The following is a 15500-nucleotide window of genomic DNA, read 5'->3' on the forward strand; positions in this document are numbered from 1 at the left end:
AATATTTTGTTTAAAAAAAATCATACTTTTTGTGCCCAGTCCCATGCAGGCTCCTACCAGAGAAAGCCAGACCTTGATAAAGTAAAGTTTAGTGATGGATGGCTATGAATTTTTGTTTGAAAAAAATTTCAACTTTTTTGCTCAATCAAATTGAGGATCTGGGATTTTATACAGGCTATTATAATCTTTCCTGATTGGCTGCTCTATACCACTTGAGGTTTTATGTGGAACCCTGCACCGCCATGCTTGAGGGCATGTGAGCCTTTTCTGGCAGATGCAGTGTTCTGCCTTTCTTAAAGTTGTGTCTGGTATTTTTGGGGTGATTCACATGAATCAAATTGCCTGAATTAACCGGCATTTGATAAAATTTGACGCAAATTAGATTTGTATCTAATTGATACACTCATCATTATAGTAGAACTGAAGCCCAATGAAATAACTAGTTGATATGTAAAGTCACTACATTGAGAGTCCAGGAGCTATAATCAGACGAATGCAGTAACAAAAATATTTCTAAAATGTTGCTAACTATAGATAGGTCATTAATGTAGGTTTCAGTCCAGGAAAATAAAATCCATGCGTGTTATATATGTACATTTCTCATTGGTATATACATAGATGCATACATATTTGAGACATTTATGAGGGAATTACGTAGATTGCAGTCCCTTAAATCACACAGTACCTGTTCTTATGACAGGTGCTCTCTGGTATTTCCCAGCCCACCAAAGATTTTCCACTTCAATGGTGCTTCTTTTTTACCTTGCAGAAGCTTGAAACTGGGCAAAGAAAGTTTTTTCAAAGTAGCAGTAAAGCGAAAAATTATATATTGTGCTTCATCCAGTATAGACCCTCGCTTGTCGCGAATTGCTCAGAGATTGACAGAATGCTAAACATAGGATTTGGTGTCATACTCTGTCCTCTTAAATCCTGAACTGGGCATAACACAGAGCTGTTATGTCAGGATTATTCTTGTTATTGTATATTGTGGTCAAAATTGTTGACTTCTTTGTCTGCCCCCATGTTAAGATTCTCTCAGGGAACAAACCCTGCTATATTTTGCTATGGATTGTAAGGCACATACTTCCATAACCTGATTCACTATTGAAAGACTAACTGAGAATGTCCTGCTTTTATTAATTCTTCACTTTTAGGGCTCATTCAGACATCTGTTTTTCTAATACGGGTGCTATCTGTGTTTTTCACGGATAGCACTCGTACCATGATAGTCTATGGAGAAAACCACATGTTGGTGAGTGAGCAATGCAAGTCAACGGGTCCGTGAAAAAAATTGGACTGCACTTGGATGACTGTCAAAACGGAGAAGGTGGAGAAACTGATTATTTTTTTACATACACAAAAAATGGTTGACACTCAGACCACACTCTGATCAAACTAACTATTCAAAGTCTGTTTAGAATAATTCATCCATTTTCCTGGAAAAAATCAGACAAGTGAACGAGCCCTTAGGGACAGATCTTGAGAATTGTACCTTATTTGATATCTTGTAGAAATACAACTTCTAATATTTGGAGAGGACCGGTCACTTCTTCTGACATGTCTGGTTTAGTAAATAAATTAACGATTGTGGAGACAATTCTCTTCTAAATCTGAATGAAGCCAATCCTCTGTAATTTGTCCTGAATATTTATGACTATATTAACCCTCTGGCTGTTGCCATTACAGTTGTCAAAGGGGTGTGTCCCTACACAGTTTGACAATGTCTGCCCTGATTGGCCAGCATAAGATACATAGGGGAACACCTCAAACTGTTAACACCCATTTGTCAGTTTATTCCAAGATTTCTAGAAAGAATAGCAGAGGGATGGCACAATGCAGAATAAAGCTTCCACAGAACAGATTTTTTAGACAGAATATATTGACTTACCAAAATAACTTGTTCTAAAACATGAGGTGGACATTATAGCAAAATTTCTAGTTTCTTCACCTTTGACTTCAGCTTCCGCACAATTCAGCTTTCTAAATGTGCAGTTACCTGTAGTGATCGCTAGATATTCACTGTCATATTTACTGACAGGGTATTTACTAAGATTATTATTTTTTTGACAGGCAGCAAAGTTGAAATCCTCCCTGTCAAAATCTTTCACTTCCCCCCAATAATGATCCTGGGTAGGAGCACAAAGGCTAAGTTCGCTGCTCTCTTCCATTGAGATTATTTAATGGCAGATGCCGTACCAGGTAAATGAGTCCCAACGAGATCTAAATGGCAGTGACCTTGGCTCAGGATGAACTGCTGGATTTAGATTAGCATAAAGGATACAACCGTTCTCTATTCAGACAAGGTGTTCCTGCCGTTCTCTTTCGGCTGCTTTTCATCATCAGCATAATCCATTGCTCTGCCCATTGGGTTTTCGTTTTTTTTTTTTTTGAGGCTTGAGGAGCACCTGTGAATGTGAACAACAGAGGAGAGCACAAAATGAGCTTCACTTGTGAGACACAGGCTATAATTTCAGCACATAACATGACACGTGCACCTGCTGACAATGAATAGCATTATCACATAGGCAACTTGTCCATGTTTCTCCCAGAGCTTTTAAAGCGCCAGCACAATAGGGGCTGAATGACTATGTGTTCCAGGCTTGTGGGGAGGATGCCATTTTTTGTGCCTGTAATAATAACATCTGCAGAATCTATTTTTAAGGAAATTGCTCCACTAAAAGCATTCCCAGCAAAGTACTCCCAGCATCCTAGTCAAGGGATACAAAAGGAACTGGGAGTGTTACAAATAGAGGGTGCAATCCACAAAAAGTGGTTAAAAGCCTGGACTGTTTTGATGGGGTTTGCCAGGCTGTTAAAAGTACACACACTCTCTCTATTTAAGCTGATCTATCAGATTGTTTCTTGCTCTACAGATTTACTATTTGTACTTGCAGCTATTAATATGATACCATGATAAATATATATATATATATATATTAATATTTTTACAGCATGGAAATATGTGATGTACAATACTATCTGCTCAGAAAATAATTCTTTGTCATGTGACTTTATCTGCCCATAAGCATAAAATAAATTTTAACCAAAGCCATCGATTACAGATGCAGATTCTGTTTGCACCCTGATTTTTTCTTTAACCTACATATGGTGCATACATCCATTTCAAAAAGGCATATACACACATACAATATACTGCATTATACCCATAGGCTTCTGCTATACCGATACAGTATATACCAACTGTATGAAGTCCTGATTAGTGAACTGAAAAATATGTGCATTACCATAAAACGCATGCATTTTACTGGAAGTCAACTGCGGATAGATCAGAATATATTCTTATTAAAATGGGTATAACAAAGCCATTAAAATAGCATTTAACAAACTGCATATGTGTACAGCATGAATTAGATGAACATCCTCTAGTTTTCCTTTCTGTTAAAGGAGATGTCCAGTACTATTTTTTTTGTACTATGGGCTTAAGAACTAACAGGTAGGTAGTTGCTAACAAACACAAATGCGTGCCTTTTCTAACTAACGTCTGCTGAGAGCAGTCACTGACCACTCCTGCCGGCAATTCAGCTGCTCCACATCAACTGAGCAGCTCTTCTTCTTCTGGGCTGCTGTATCGATGGGGTGTGACTGCCAACATCATGCTGATTACCTCCAGTTCCCCCACAGTTAGGCAGTGGGGAGTCAGCTGTCAAGCAGCATGTTGTGGGCAGTCATGCCCAATTTACAAAATAGAGCAGAAGAAGAGCCACAGCTCTGTCTGTGTGGCATCCTGCGTCTTTATCGCCACAAAAGGATTAAATATGTACTGTTTTGTATGTGTTTCATGAGCAATGGGAATTATGCTTTCTCTGCTAGAGACCACAACACACACACACAATTTACACCACTCCTTTACTTGTCTGAAGCTGAGAGCTTTGCAGACATACCCTAACTGGGAGGGGGAGGGGCCGAGTAGTTGTTCTCAGAGTAAACAAGTAGGAGGAAGAACGTCTTGGAGGCCATGTTTATACATGTGCTCGATCCAGGAGTGAGAGCTAAGACGCATCAGGGACCAGCCCCTAGACCATCCATGCTTTCAGAGCAGGGTGGTAAGCTGAGAGACTGCATGGGATTATACGACTAGCAGAAAAGTGTTTTCCCTCAGAAATACTGCAATAACCTAGGATCAGTGAAGGATAGTGCAAGTGGGAACTTGAGCTGCTTCACACAGGATTCACACTGCAAGTTGCTGAATTAGAAATACACAGTGAGTAGAGGCAATACTGGGAAGTTCTAAACTCCGGGAAGCCTTGGTCCCAGAAGGGATTAGAATAGCAGGAAGTTACACTGAGTCACAGCAGGGAAAGATAACTCCCATTCTCCAGAGCAAACTGTAACCTGGTGAGAGTTTTAATATCTCCTCTGAACTGCACCTGAACTACAGTAAATGATAAAGTGACTTTCCTTGTCTCCTACCTTATTACTCCATGCCTTCCACTTGCATCACAATCTCTGGGGGTCTGCCCTGGTTGGAGAGGGTTTAACATCTGCACTGCCATCACCATCTACTCCCCCAGGGATCATCTGCAGTGCCGACTATACTACAGTCGAACACTCCAACTTGCGTCACGAATCACTACATAAACTTTATCCCCATTCAATTCAACCCCATTTACATGACCGCCTGAGGCCACGGACCGGGTCACTGCCACAGTGACATTTCACATTGAAGTTAACGGGCCCGGCGCTGAGTATCCCACGGCCTCTGGGGGCGCATCATATGTGACATCAGCAGAAGCCTCTGAATCGCCAGCAGGAGCAGTCTGCGACCACACTGTGCTGGCAGACATTGGTGCCTGGCACATTAGGTGAATATTTAGCAACTCCCTGCTAGTTCTTAGTCTGGTAGTAAAATAATTAAATGGTCCTTGATAACCCCTTTAATTTGGCTGCATTTTGGTATCTGTATTTATTACTCAAATGAACCAGACCTTGATAACCATTAGTGATAATCGAGCACTAAATGATTCAGTGCTCATACTTGAATAGAGCAGGTCAAATGCTTGGAATGGTGTGAATCGAGTACCAAGTAAAATGGAAGTCAATGGGAAACGCCAGCATTTTTCCAGAAGACTCTAAAAGTAGAGCTTGTAAGGCAGGAAAATCACTGATATGGATGGAAACAGCGCTCCAATGAAATGCGAACAGCGTGGGGAAGACTCCTGGATGCATCTCTGACTCCCATGTCGCTGCATTGCTGGGAACATTGTTGTCAAAGTATTACTACACTTTTACCAACTAACAATAAAACATACAAAAACCGAAGATAACATATTTTCCTGTAAAATCCATTTTAAGAAACATTCTTTCATTTATAAAGACTTGTATATAAAGCAAAATTTAAAAGAGAAAAAAACGCCTTCTCCACCTCTTAATAGCTGGGCCATCTCTCATCGTATTTGCCCATCGCCCATGAGTACAGCAGATTACATAGTAGAGAGAGAAAGAAAACTATACCCATAGGTAGTCACTAGTAAATGTAATTTTAATATTTTATTACCTTATCTCGTTATGTGGAGTGTGTGACATGGTCAGACACATCCTGTTTAATTTATGAAGGAGGGAAATTCCCAAAGCCTATCTGGACAATCCAAGACTTGACAAAAATTAGAAGGTCCCTGGCCATAAGCATTTGTCAGTTGTTAAGTGAGCCTTCCTAGAAACTGTGTTGGTCAGGGCACGGGTGATGTTATGGGACAAGTGCTAGTGTAAATCGGGGACCTCACATCAGGTTAAATAGTGGTGGCTGGGGACCGAAGAGTACCGAGTGACGGCCTCCACCATGAAGTTGTGGGAAGCCTCAATGTCGACAAGCTTAAACGGCACCATTTCCAGGGCAAGCAATTTGGAAATGTGCCCGTTTAGTGTTTGAGACTGTGGTTGGGTGGCTGGATATTTGCATTTGCAATCCCAGGTTAGGGACAGGTAAAGACTTCAAAGAATGGTGATAAATAGTTGCACATCCAATTGGAAGATTGTTTCAAGGCAAAGGCTCTATCCTGGCACCAGTGTTGTTCAACATTTTAATAAATGATCTAGATAAGAGAACTGAAGATAAACTAATCTAATTTGCAGATGATGCAAAGCTAGGAAGGATAACTAACACTAGAGAAGACAGGTAAAGGATTCAGAAGGATCTAGATAAGCTTGAACAATGGGCAGCAACTAGTAGAACAGTATTGAACAGGGACAAATGCAAGAATCTACATCTGGGCAAGAAAAACAAAAATTACATCTACAGAATGAGAGGAACAGAACTAAGCAACAGCACATGTATTAAAAAGACTTGGGTATACTATTAGATCACAGACTGCACATGATTCTACAGTGTGATGCAGCAGCAAAAAAGGCAAATACAGTTCTAGGATGTATTAAGAAAAGCATAGAGTCTAGATCACTTGAAGTAATTATCCCTTCTACTCCTTGTGGTCAGACCTTATCTGGAATACAGTGTCCAGTTCTGGGCACCACTTTTTTAAAAAGACATAAAAAAATTGGAGCAAGTTGAGAGAAAAGCTATCAGGATGGTGAGCTGACTGTAAAGCATGTCCTACCAGGAACATTTAAAAGATCTGGGAATGTTTACCTTGCAAAAAAGAAGGCTAAGAGGAGACTTAATAGCTGTCTACAAATATCTGAAGGGATGTCACAGTACAGAGGAATCATCATTATTCTCATTTGCAAATGGAAACACAAGAAGCAATGGAATGAAACTGAAAGGGAGAAGATACAGATTAGATATTAGAAAAAACTTTTTGACAGTGAGGGTGGTCAATAAATGGAACAGGCTGCTATAAGAGGTGGTGAGTTCTCCTTCAACTGAAGTCTTCAAACAGAGGCTGTACAGATGACTGTTCTTTTCTAACTCTTGGCCTGGGAACTTGCTACATGTGGGGCTCTAGGGAAAAATTGTCCACGTTCTCCCTCTTGTCACCCCACTGCCTCTTCCTGCCTGTTGCAGTGCAACAGATCCTTCACCATCTGCACTGCTATCCTCGCTTTGCAAGGCACGTTGCCAGGTTGGTTCAGTGAATTCATCGTCCACCACCTCTCTTTCCACTTCTGCACTCTGGACCTCCAGATTTGTTGATTTGACAACATCACATATTCGCAACTGTGTCTCATGTGTGAGCTCCTTGAAGTGTCCAAGAATGGGATCACTTGTCTCCTGGGAGTCGCTATAGTGGAAGGAAGAAGAATCAGAGTGAAAATTATATATTCCAGACTCATAGTTAATGAGACTGGATCGTGTGGATGACAGTAAAAATACTGGAATCATTTTTTGCAATCCATCTGACCACCTGTTCGCACTTTTCTGGCTTCAAGAGTGGTGTCCCGTGCTCCCCTGCAAAGTGAGAAAGGAAGCTAGGTCTCATGGATGAGTGTATTTGTTGTGCTCCCACACTAAGCACAGTTTCACCTGGCCCATGGACTCGGGCCACTGTATGCACCATCATCAGCACGTCCACTTCCCCAACCCTTACCATATGTCTTGCGATTTTAAATTAGGTATATAATATATGCCTAAAAACTTTCCAGTATTTATAGGGAAAAGAAGAAAATATGTAGCCCTGAAAAAGACTTTTAGGTTGCAGCAGCAGTATACCTATAGAAGGACTGTAAGGAAATAAGCCCTGCCTATATGCCTCTAATCAAAACTATCCCTCCTTAACCAAACATCACTACACTGAATGCAGGTAACAGCAGTTTTACTAGAGAAAGGACATTATGTAGCCCTGAAAAATAATTTTGTTTTAACGATGCAGCAGTGGTATACAAGTACTGCACTAGGGCCTCTTTCACACATCAGGTTTTCGCCGTCAGGCGCGATCCGGCGCTTTTGACAAAAACCGGATCCGGCGAAATGCAATGCCGGATCCAGTTCCCCCCCATTGACTTGCATTAGAGCCGGATCGAGCCGGATGGCCATGCATTTCATCCGATTTTTGCCGGATCCGGCAATGTGACGCGATCCGGCGTCTGGAGAAAACGGCTACTGTAACGTTTTTTTGTCTCCGGCGAAAAAGCCGGACACGCCGGATCCGGCGCGTCCGGCTTTTTCATACAATGAAAGCCTATGAGCGCCGCAATGCGCCTGATCCGGCGACAGCCGGATCCGGTGGCCGGATCCGTTTTTTTTGGTCTGAGCATGCTCAGTAGCTCTGCCCACAAGACATATATAAAAGCAAGACAGTGTGACCCTCAGCCACACCCAACATGCCACCCAAGCCAAGAACCAGGAGCAGGAGAAGGCAGCAGACATCTGCAGCAGCAGCACCATCAGCACCACCCCAAATGGAGCAGCATGCTGAACAACGGGAGGGGAGTCCAGCAGCAGATGAGAGACGGTAATTATCAAATCCCCCATTCCTCCAAACTAGGGCTATGGAATATCAAGATATTCATTGGCCCTTTGTTTCTCTTTATTCAACAGCCGCCCAATAGATGCAGCAGCAGCAGCAGCAATGGCAGCAGCAGGAACACCACCCACAGCCATGGAGTCTGGCCATGAGGAAGACAGCACATCTTCTGGGAGCCCTCCCTCGCATCGTCAGCGTTTGACGGTAAGTTTTTATTTCCAAAATCCATCATCTCTGGAATATATGTCTATTCATTGCCTTTTATTTCAAAACAGGAATCACAAGATGAAGAGGAGCTCCCAGAAGAAGAAGGAAGGGGTGGACAGACACTTGGAGTGGGCTCACAATTGGTAAGTTTTTTGCATCAAACGCAGAAACACAACATCACACTACACACAACACATAGAAAACAAAGTTCTGCAGACCACACACAGCAAACAAATGCCTACATCCAAAGACATAACATTTTTTGTTTTCTTCTCTAGTCTTCCCAATCTGGTGCTCGGCCAAGAGGTCCTCGCAGTGCCTCCCAGGGTCGTCGGCGACAGCAATGCGGCGGTCACCAGCGTGTAAGTATAAATATTTTTGCTTTGTTTTTTTTGCACTTTTTATTTCATTTCTTTTGTGGAGGCTAATTATGTTATTTTTGTCTTTTTCTTTAACAGCCTTCACAGCGTGCTCCCGACTCTGACGGTGAGGATGGAGGGATTGATGTGGACCGCCTCATCGATCTCGTTAGAGAAAGGGAGCCGCTCTGGAATATGGCTGACCGCCGCCACGCTGACCTTATCGTTACCCGACGACTCTGGGAGGAAATCTGTTCACTCCTTGTGGACCGCTGGGAGGACCTCGAAGCTCGGGCCCAGATTAAAGAGCCTAAGTATATACAGTACCGGTTGCTTGATTTAAACCAGTGTTTCCCGAACTCCAGTCCTCGTGGTCCCCACGGATCATGTGTTCAGGATTTCTATTTACTTTGGAAATCCTGAAAACATGACCCCTGGGGACCATGAGGACTGGAGTTTGGGAAACACTGATGTTGTATACTAACCACTTTGTCCTTTCTCGTTTCAGGGGAGAGAATTGTGAAGCGGTGGCGGTCTGTGAGGGATCGTTTCAAGAAGGAGTTCAATAAAGAGATGCGGGCCCCGAGTGGATCTGGAGGACGCAGGAGCAAGTACAAGTACGCACGAGCCCTGTCGTTCCTCCGGGAGACAATGCTCACCAGAAGGTAAATATTACACACCACATGTGACAAAAAAATGTTTAGATGTAACTTTTTTTTTTTCAGCCAGGGCCATACCATGTCACTATTTTAATTGTTTTTTTTTCTCTTTATTCCACAGCACGGTGAGCAGCACTCGGGAGCCTGCACGATTGGACCCTTCTGAGGCGATCCCTGAGGAGACCGGCACCGAGGGACACTTCGACCGCCCCGGTACATCTGCACCTTCCCAGCCTTCCCACACATTCGACCCATCTGTCCCATCCACCAGCACAGGAGCATCGTGGCCGCCTACATTACATGAAGCTGCTGGTGAGGAGATCGCTTTCCCTTTACCCCACCCTTCTGCCCCTGCCACCTCTAGTACACCTGCGGGTACTGGGCGGCAGCGGCAGAGGGGTCAGGAAAAGAGTTATGCGCCAGAGTTCTTGCATCTGAATGCATCTTTCCAGAACTGTCTAAAAGTCTTGTCAGAGCAAATCTCCGCAGGCTTTCAGCAGATCAACTCCAGCATTCTGGAGGTGAAGACACTTCTGCAAACCATGCATTCAGAAGCAAGATCTTCGCCAAACCACACCTTTTTCAGGTCTGTTGTGGAGCGCATGGCAACACTATCTCCTACCCAGCAGATGCATGTAATGCATTCGTGCCACGGTGCTCTACAGCAGGTTACCTCCCAACCTCCACCTCCCACCACTGTAGTTCCTCCACCTGCACCCCCTCCAGCCACTTTCCATCCTCCCCCTCCTATTACATCTGCACCCCCTCCAGCCACTTTCCATCCTCCCCCTCCTATTACATCTGCACCCCCTCCAGCCACTTTCCATCCTCCCCCTCCTATTACATACCAGCAACCTCCCCAGTACCAGCAACCTCCCCAGTACCAGCAACCTCCCCAGTACCAGACATCTCCCCACTTCCAGCAACCTGCCCCGTACCAAACTCCTTCCCCGTACCAAACTCCTTCCCCGTACCAAACTCCTTCCCCATACAACTTTCCATCAACATCATCTGCTCCTACAGTCCCTGCCCAACCCTCCACTCCACCGCCCACCACCTCTTCTGCCTCCCACATGTCCACCCATTTTGTAGCTTTTTCCACACCATCACCTCTAACTGTTCCTTCCCCACCACGATCCCAGTCCTCTCTCCACACTCCCAGTGTCGAAGTGTCCCGCAGCCCCTCCAGCAGTATTTCCACCCCACACTACACCGAGTTATAATGTTTTTTTTGTAATAAAAATGCCCATTTGGTTGGTTTCAAACCTTTATTAAAAAAGTTTTTTTAACTTTAAAAACAGTTTACAAAAAAAAAATATTTTAAATAAAAGTTAAATTATTGTTTACACTGGTTGTCTGTCATTTCTTTCTGCGGCGAAATATGTTTAAAAAAAAGGTTAAATACAGGGTATTTAAAAGGTAAAAAGGTATTCAAAACCAGGTATATAACTGTGGGTAAATTTTAGCTTTTTGCCACAGTTGTGTTCCTGGTTGTGTTTGAAGCAAAGTATTTCACCTAAAAAGTTGTGTTTATTGTTGGTGATTTCCTAACAATGTACACAACTTTTGTTAAAAGGTGAAATACTTTGCATAAAACACAACCAGGTACACACCTGTGGCCTAAAGCTAAAAATAGAGACCATGACAAGATAGCCAACTTTGGTTGGCAAAGGTATATACTGTTGGTACAGAAGGTACACAAGTTTGGTTGGGCACAAATCTTTCACACTCTGTCATCCTGCCAGTGTACTCTGCCTTGAGGTGACATAAAGTATAGTGCAAAATTGTCCCTCATTACTGAAACCGTCACAGAACTTCTAGTGGTTATGTCATGGTAATCTTGCAAGGTGGTTTCTTCAGAGGTGTCCTCAATGGAAATGGGTTCCTTGCAGATAACAAAATTGTGGAGTACCACGCAAGCTTTGATCACCTCGTCCACAGTTTCTGTCTTGAGGTTGATCGCAGTCAATAGGACCCGCCATTTGGCTGTCAGAATACCAAAGGTACATTCAACCATTCTTCTTGCTCTTGTGAGGCGGTAATTAAAAATGCGCTTTGGTCTTGTCAATCCTCTGCTAGAGTACGGTTTCAAAAGGTGTTCTGACAGCTGGAAGGCTTCATCCCCTACACAGACAAATGGCATAGGTGGACCAGATGTTTGCGGCAGCGGTCTAGGTGGTGGGAACTGGAAGGTGTTTCCATACAGTTTACGCCCCATGGCAGACAGTTTGAAAACTTGAGAGTCATTGGAGCGGCCATAGGCCCCAATATCAACAGCAATAAATTTGTATTCCGCATCAGCGATGGCCATGAGGACAATTGAAAAATATTTCTTGTAATTGAAATATTCCGATCCCGATCTGGCTGGCTTTACAATGCGGATATGTTTCCCGTCCACAGCGCCCAAGCAGTTGGGAAACTGACATATCTGTTGAAACTTGTCAGCAATTTCAATCCACCTCTCTGTTGTGGGCTCTGGTAAAAACTCTTCAGCTAAGGAGTCCCACAGTGCACGGCATGTGTACTTCACTATTCCAGATATGGTGGAAATCCCGAGTCTGTACTGGAAATGCAGTGACAAAAGGGATTCTCCAGTTGCAAGAAATCTGTGGGGAATTAAAAAACAATAAATTAGTTTTAAATCACAGCATTACATACCAAAACTCAGCTATAACACTTGGAGATACAAACTACCACCAACAAGATTGCAGTGAAAGTGTGCTCTGATGCGAGCATATCCAATAAATGTGGCTTACCTTAAAGTCACCATCAGACGCTCTGCGGGTGAAACAGAGAAGCGGCAATAGGTGTCCGCTTTTCTTATGAGGTGTGCAATGCGCTCCACCAAGTAATCAAAATTCTCCATTTTCATCCGAACATATCCAAAAAATGTATCCGGGTTTCGTCGAAGGTCCATGCAGAGTGTAGAATAGACCCCATGCGTCATTCTCTTGGCTGTGATGGGGTGGATCCACAAACGTCGTCTACGATGCCTGATGCGCTGCTGTCTCGCTCTCTCCTTCTCCAGAACAATCACCCTCAAACGATTCGCCTCCGCTATAAAATCCGCCAAATTCTTCAAAATATTTCCAATCACAACATCCATCTTCGCCAGTAACTTGCTCTTCTCTCCAACCTGCACTTTCTCCTCTCCAACCTGTCAAAGAAGGGCTGTAGGAACACGCTATATATAGTTTTCCAGTAGCCAATCCCGTTCGGAAGGTCACAAGGGTCAATTTTAAAAACCGGATCCGGCGTAATCCGTCGAAAAACGGATAGAAAAACGGATGAACCGGATGAGACGGATCCGTTTTTTTCTGTCAAGAACAAGACGGATCCGGCAGAAAAACGGATCCGGCACATCAGGTTTTACAAAACATTTGCCGGATCCGGCGTTCCGGCACGACGCCGGATCGCACCTGACGCCGAAAACCTGATGTGTGAAAGTAGCCTAACAGTTTTTGAGACTCCAGTTTATTAAGAATGTATTTTTTTCTATATGTGCTTGAAATACTGTATATTCTTATTTTTAAAAAATGTTTTTTTATACTTTGTTATAGATAAATCACTTGTGAACACAAGTCACTTAACACTATATACTTACCCGGGAGAAACTAATCAAATGGAGGACGAACAGTTTTTTTCTGTATATTTTTTTGTTATATATTTTTTTGTTCTGTATTTTTTTTCTGTATCTTTTTAATTTTTTTTTATCTATGTCACTGCAATTGTTAAGGTTGTTATTCAATAAAAATACAACATATTATGTAATAAAATGGATATCTATTTTCCTTCCTAGAAGGATGTTTTTATATATGGGTTTAAGTATTCTTACCTTTATGGACACCTGGGAAGAGACATTATGGTCTGGAGGGACTTGGTGTATCCCCTGCGTGCCATTTGGTGTCCGGAGGTATCCTGAATAAGGTATCATCCGGATTACCAGGGTAGGTTAAAATACCTTAAGAACCCAATAAATATGTGGATAAGCAGTTTTATAAGAAATTATGGCTTAATGTGGAAAATTAATTGATATAAGAAGACAAGATATTTTTGTGGAAATATGGCTAGTCAAAATAATACGAAGGTAAAGAATTATTCCATGCATCTTGGTAATGTGCTGCGCAAGAAAGAATGTTTTATATGGGTCCTTAAAGAACTTTTATATATGGGTTTAGGTATACTTACCTTTATGGACACCTGGGAGGAGACATTATGGTCTGGAGGGACTTGGTGTATCCCCCTGGGTGCAACTTGGTGTCTGGAGGTAACCTGATTAAGGTACCGTCCGGATTACCAGAGAAGGTTGAAATACTTTAAGGACCCAATGAATATGTAGATAAGCAGTCATTTAAGAAATTATGGAAAATGAATTGATATAAGAAGATAAGTTATTTTTATGGAACTATGGCTTGTCAGAAGTAATAGCAAGGCAAAGTATTATTCCATGCATGTTGGTATTGTGCTGCGCAAGAAAAGACAGCATTGTTTTGTAGTTAATAGGTTAAAAGATCGGACTTTACTCCTGTGCCCCATCCAAGATAACGCTGAGATGTCTGTAGAATGGTAATGCTCATGTACAGGTTCCAAATGCCACACATATTGCAGGTTTGGCCCACAGCCTTATGACTGAGCGGTGATGCACTTGAACATGCGCAGTAGCTAATACTAAATGCTGGAATCAGCTCTAATGGCGTCCTCCATGTGGTATTATACGCTCCTGAAGGGGTGAGGTAAAAATATTAATGTACACAGCTGATTCATGCTCAGCAGCATGATGTAGTTAAGATAAATATTTTAAAAGACAAAGTGATTAAATGCACAAGGCATGTATAATAAGATATGGAATCACATGAAGATGAAAGAAATAATATGCACTTTATTTTTGTTATATTGTTGTCAATTATGATTGGAGGCACTTAAAGGGGTTCTCCAGTACTTTAAATTAACCCCCCAATGTATCCCCCCGGGGCCCCTAATGAATTTTTCTAAATACCTCATGTCGCCTATACTGACTGTGAGCAGTGCTATCGCTGGCCGCTCACAGGCAGAATGTGACCCCCGGCTGCAGCCGGCTCTTGATTCCGCTGATGTCCCGTCAAGTTCTGGCAGCAGCCGGGGGTCCCTCTTCCTCCTTCCGTGCTGGCTGCCAGGCTGTGGGCAGGATTATCCCTCCGCGTCACACCTGGTATCCACCGTGCGCCCATTCATTGAGAAAGCGTGCGTTGGATGCTGGCTGTGACGTGGGGGGTAACCCCGTCCACAACCCTGCAGCCACCGTGGGGACCCAGGGCTGAGACACGCCTCACTTGTCATGATGGCAGTGCTGGGTCACATGTTGCCTGTGAGCGGCCACGAATAGCGTCGCTCACAGGCAGTATAGGCAACATAATGTATTTACAAAATTCATTAGGGGCCCCAGGGGGGGTACATTGGGTGGTTAATTTGAAGTAGTGGACAACCCCTTTAATGATTGTTAAAGACACCTATAAATATGCACTAATTTGTAACACCCACTGCTTGAGAAAGGCTCAGTGTGAGCCGAAACATCTCCTTAAACCACCACTTTCAACTGCAAATAAATGGAGTGCTGCCTTTTTTCTTCACTATTCAAGTACTGCAATGGCTTTATCAAACCATGCTTATGTGCCTGTTCTAAACTAAGCTCTCCCTCCAGCTCTCCTTGAACTGCTTCCAGAAGAGAGTGTGCCGAGCATCGAGACACTGGGTCTTATATTAGACGCGATGCGGCCAACCAATCACAGTAATGCCAGTTGCCAATATTGTTATGGAATTACTTTGTATGGCTGACATGTTTATTGGCTGTCTAATACCTGCAAAACATGGTGATAGGTACTCGAAAATGGCGCTCGAGAATCCGCATTACTCGATCAAGTAAC

General features: G+C 43.0%; 1 long non-coding RNA gene across 5 annotated transcripts in view; it reads right to left on the minus strand.

Moving 5' to 3' along the window:
* Positions 1-1772: 1772 nt before the first annotated feature.
* Positions 1773-15500, minus strand: part of LOC141084197 (uncharacterized) — a 255802-nt gene continuing 242074 nt past the window's right edge. For 3 of the 5 annotated variants that reach the window (XR_012230950.1, XR_012230951.1, XR_012230947.1), the window contains one exon: positions 1773-2405. This is a non-coding gene — a long non-coding RNA (uncharacterized lncRNA). Of the gene's footprint in view, positions 2406-13098; positions 13562-15500 lie in introns of those variants that run through there. The other 2 variants (XR_012230949.1, XR_012230948.1) reach the window with 2 other exon arrangements.

This window comes from Dendrobates tinctorius, unplaced genomic scaffold, assembly GCF_039654945.1.
Source record: "Dendrobates tinctorius isolate UK_male_01 unplaced genomic scaffold, ASM3965494v1 ptg000022l, whole genome shotgun sequence".
NCBI classification, from domain to species: domain Eukaryota; kingdom Metazoa; phylum Chordata; class Amphibia; order Anura; family Dendrobatidae; genus Dendrobates; species Dendrobates tinctorius.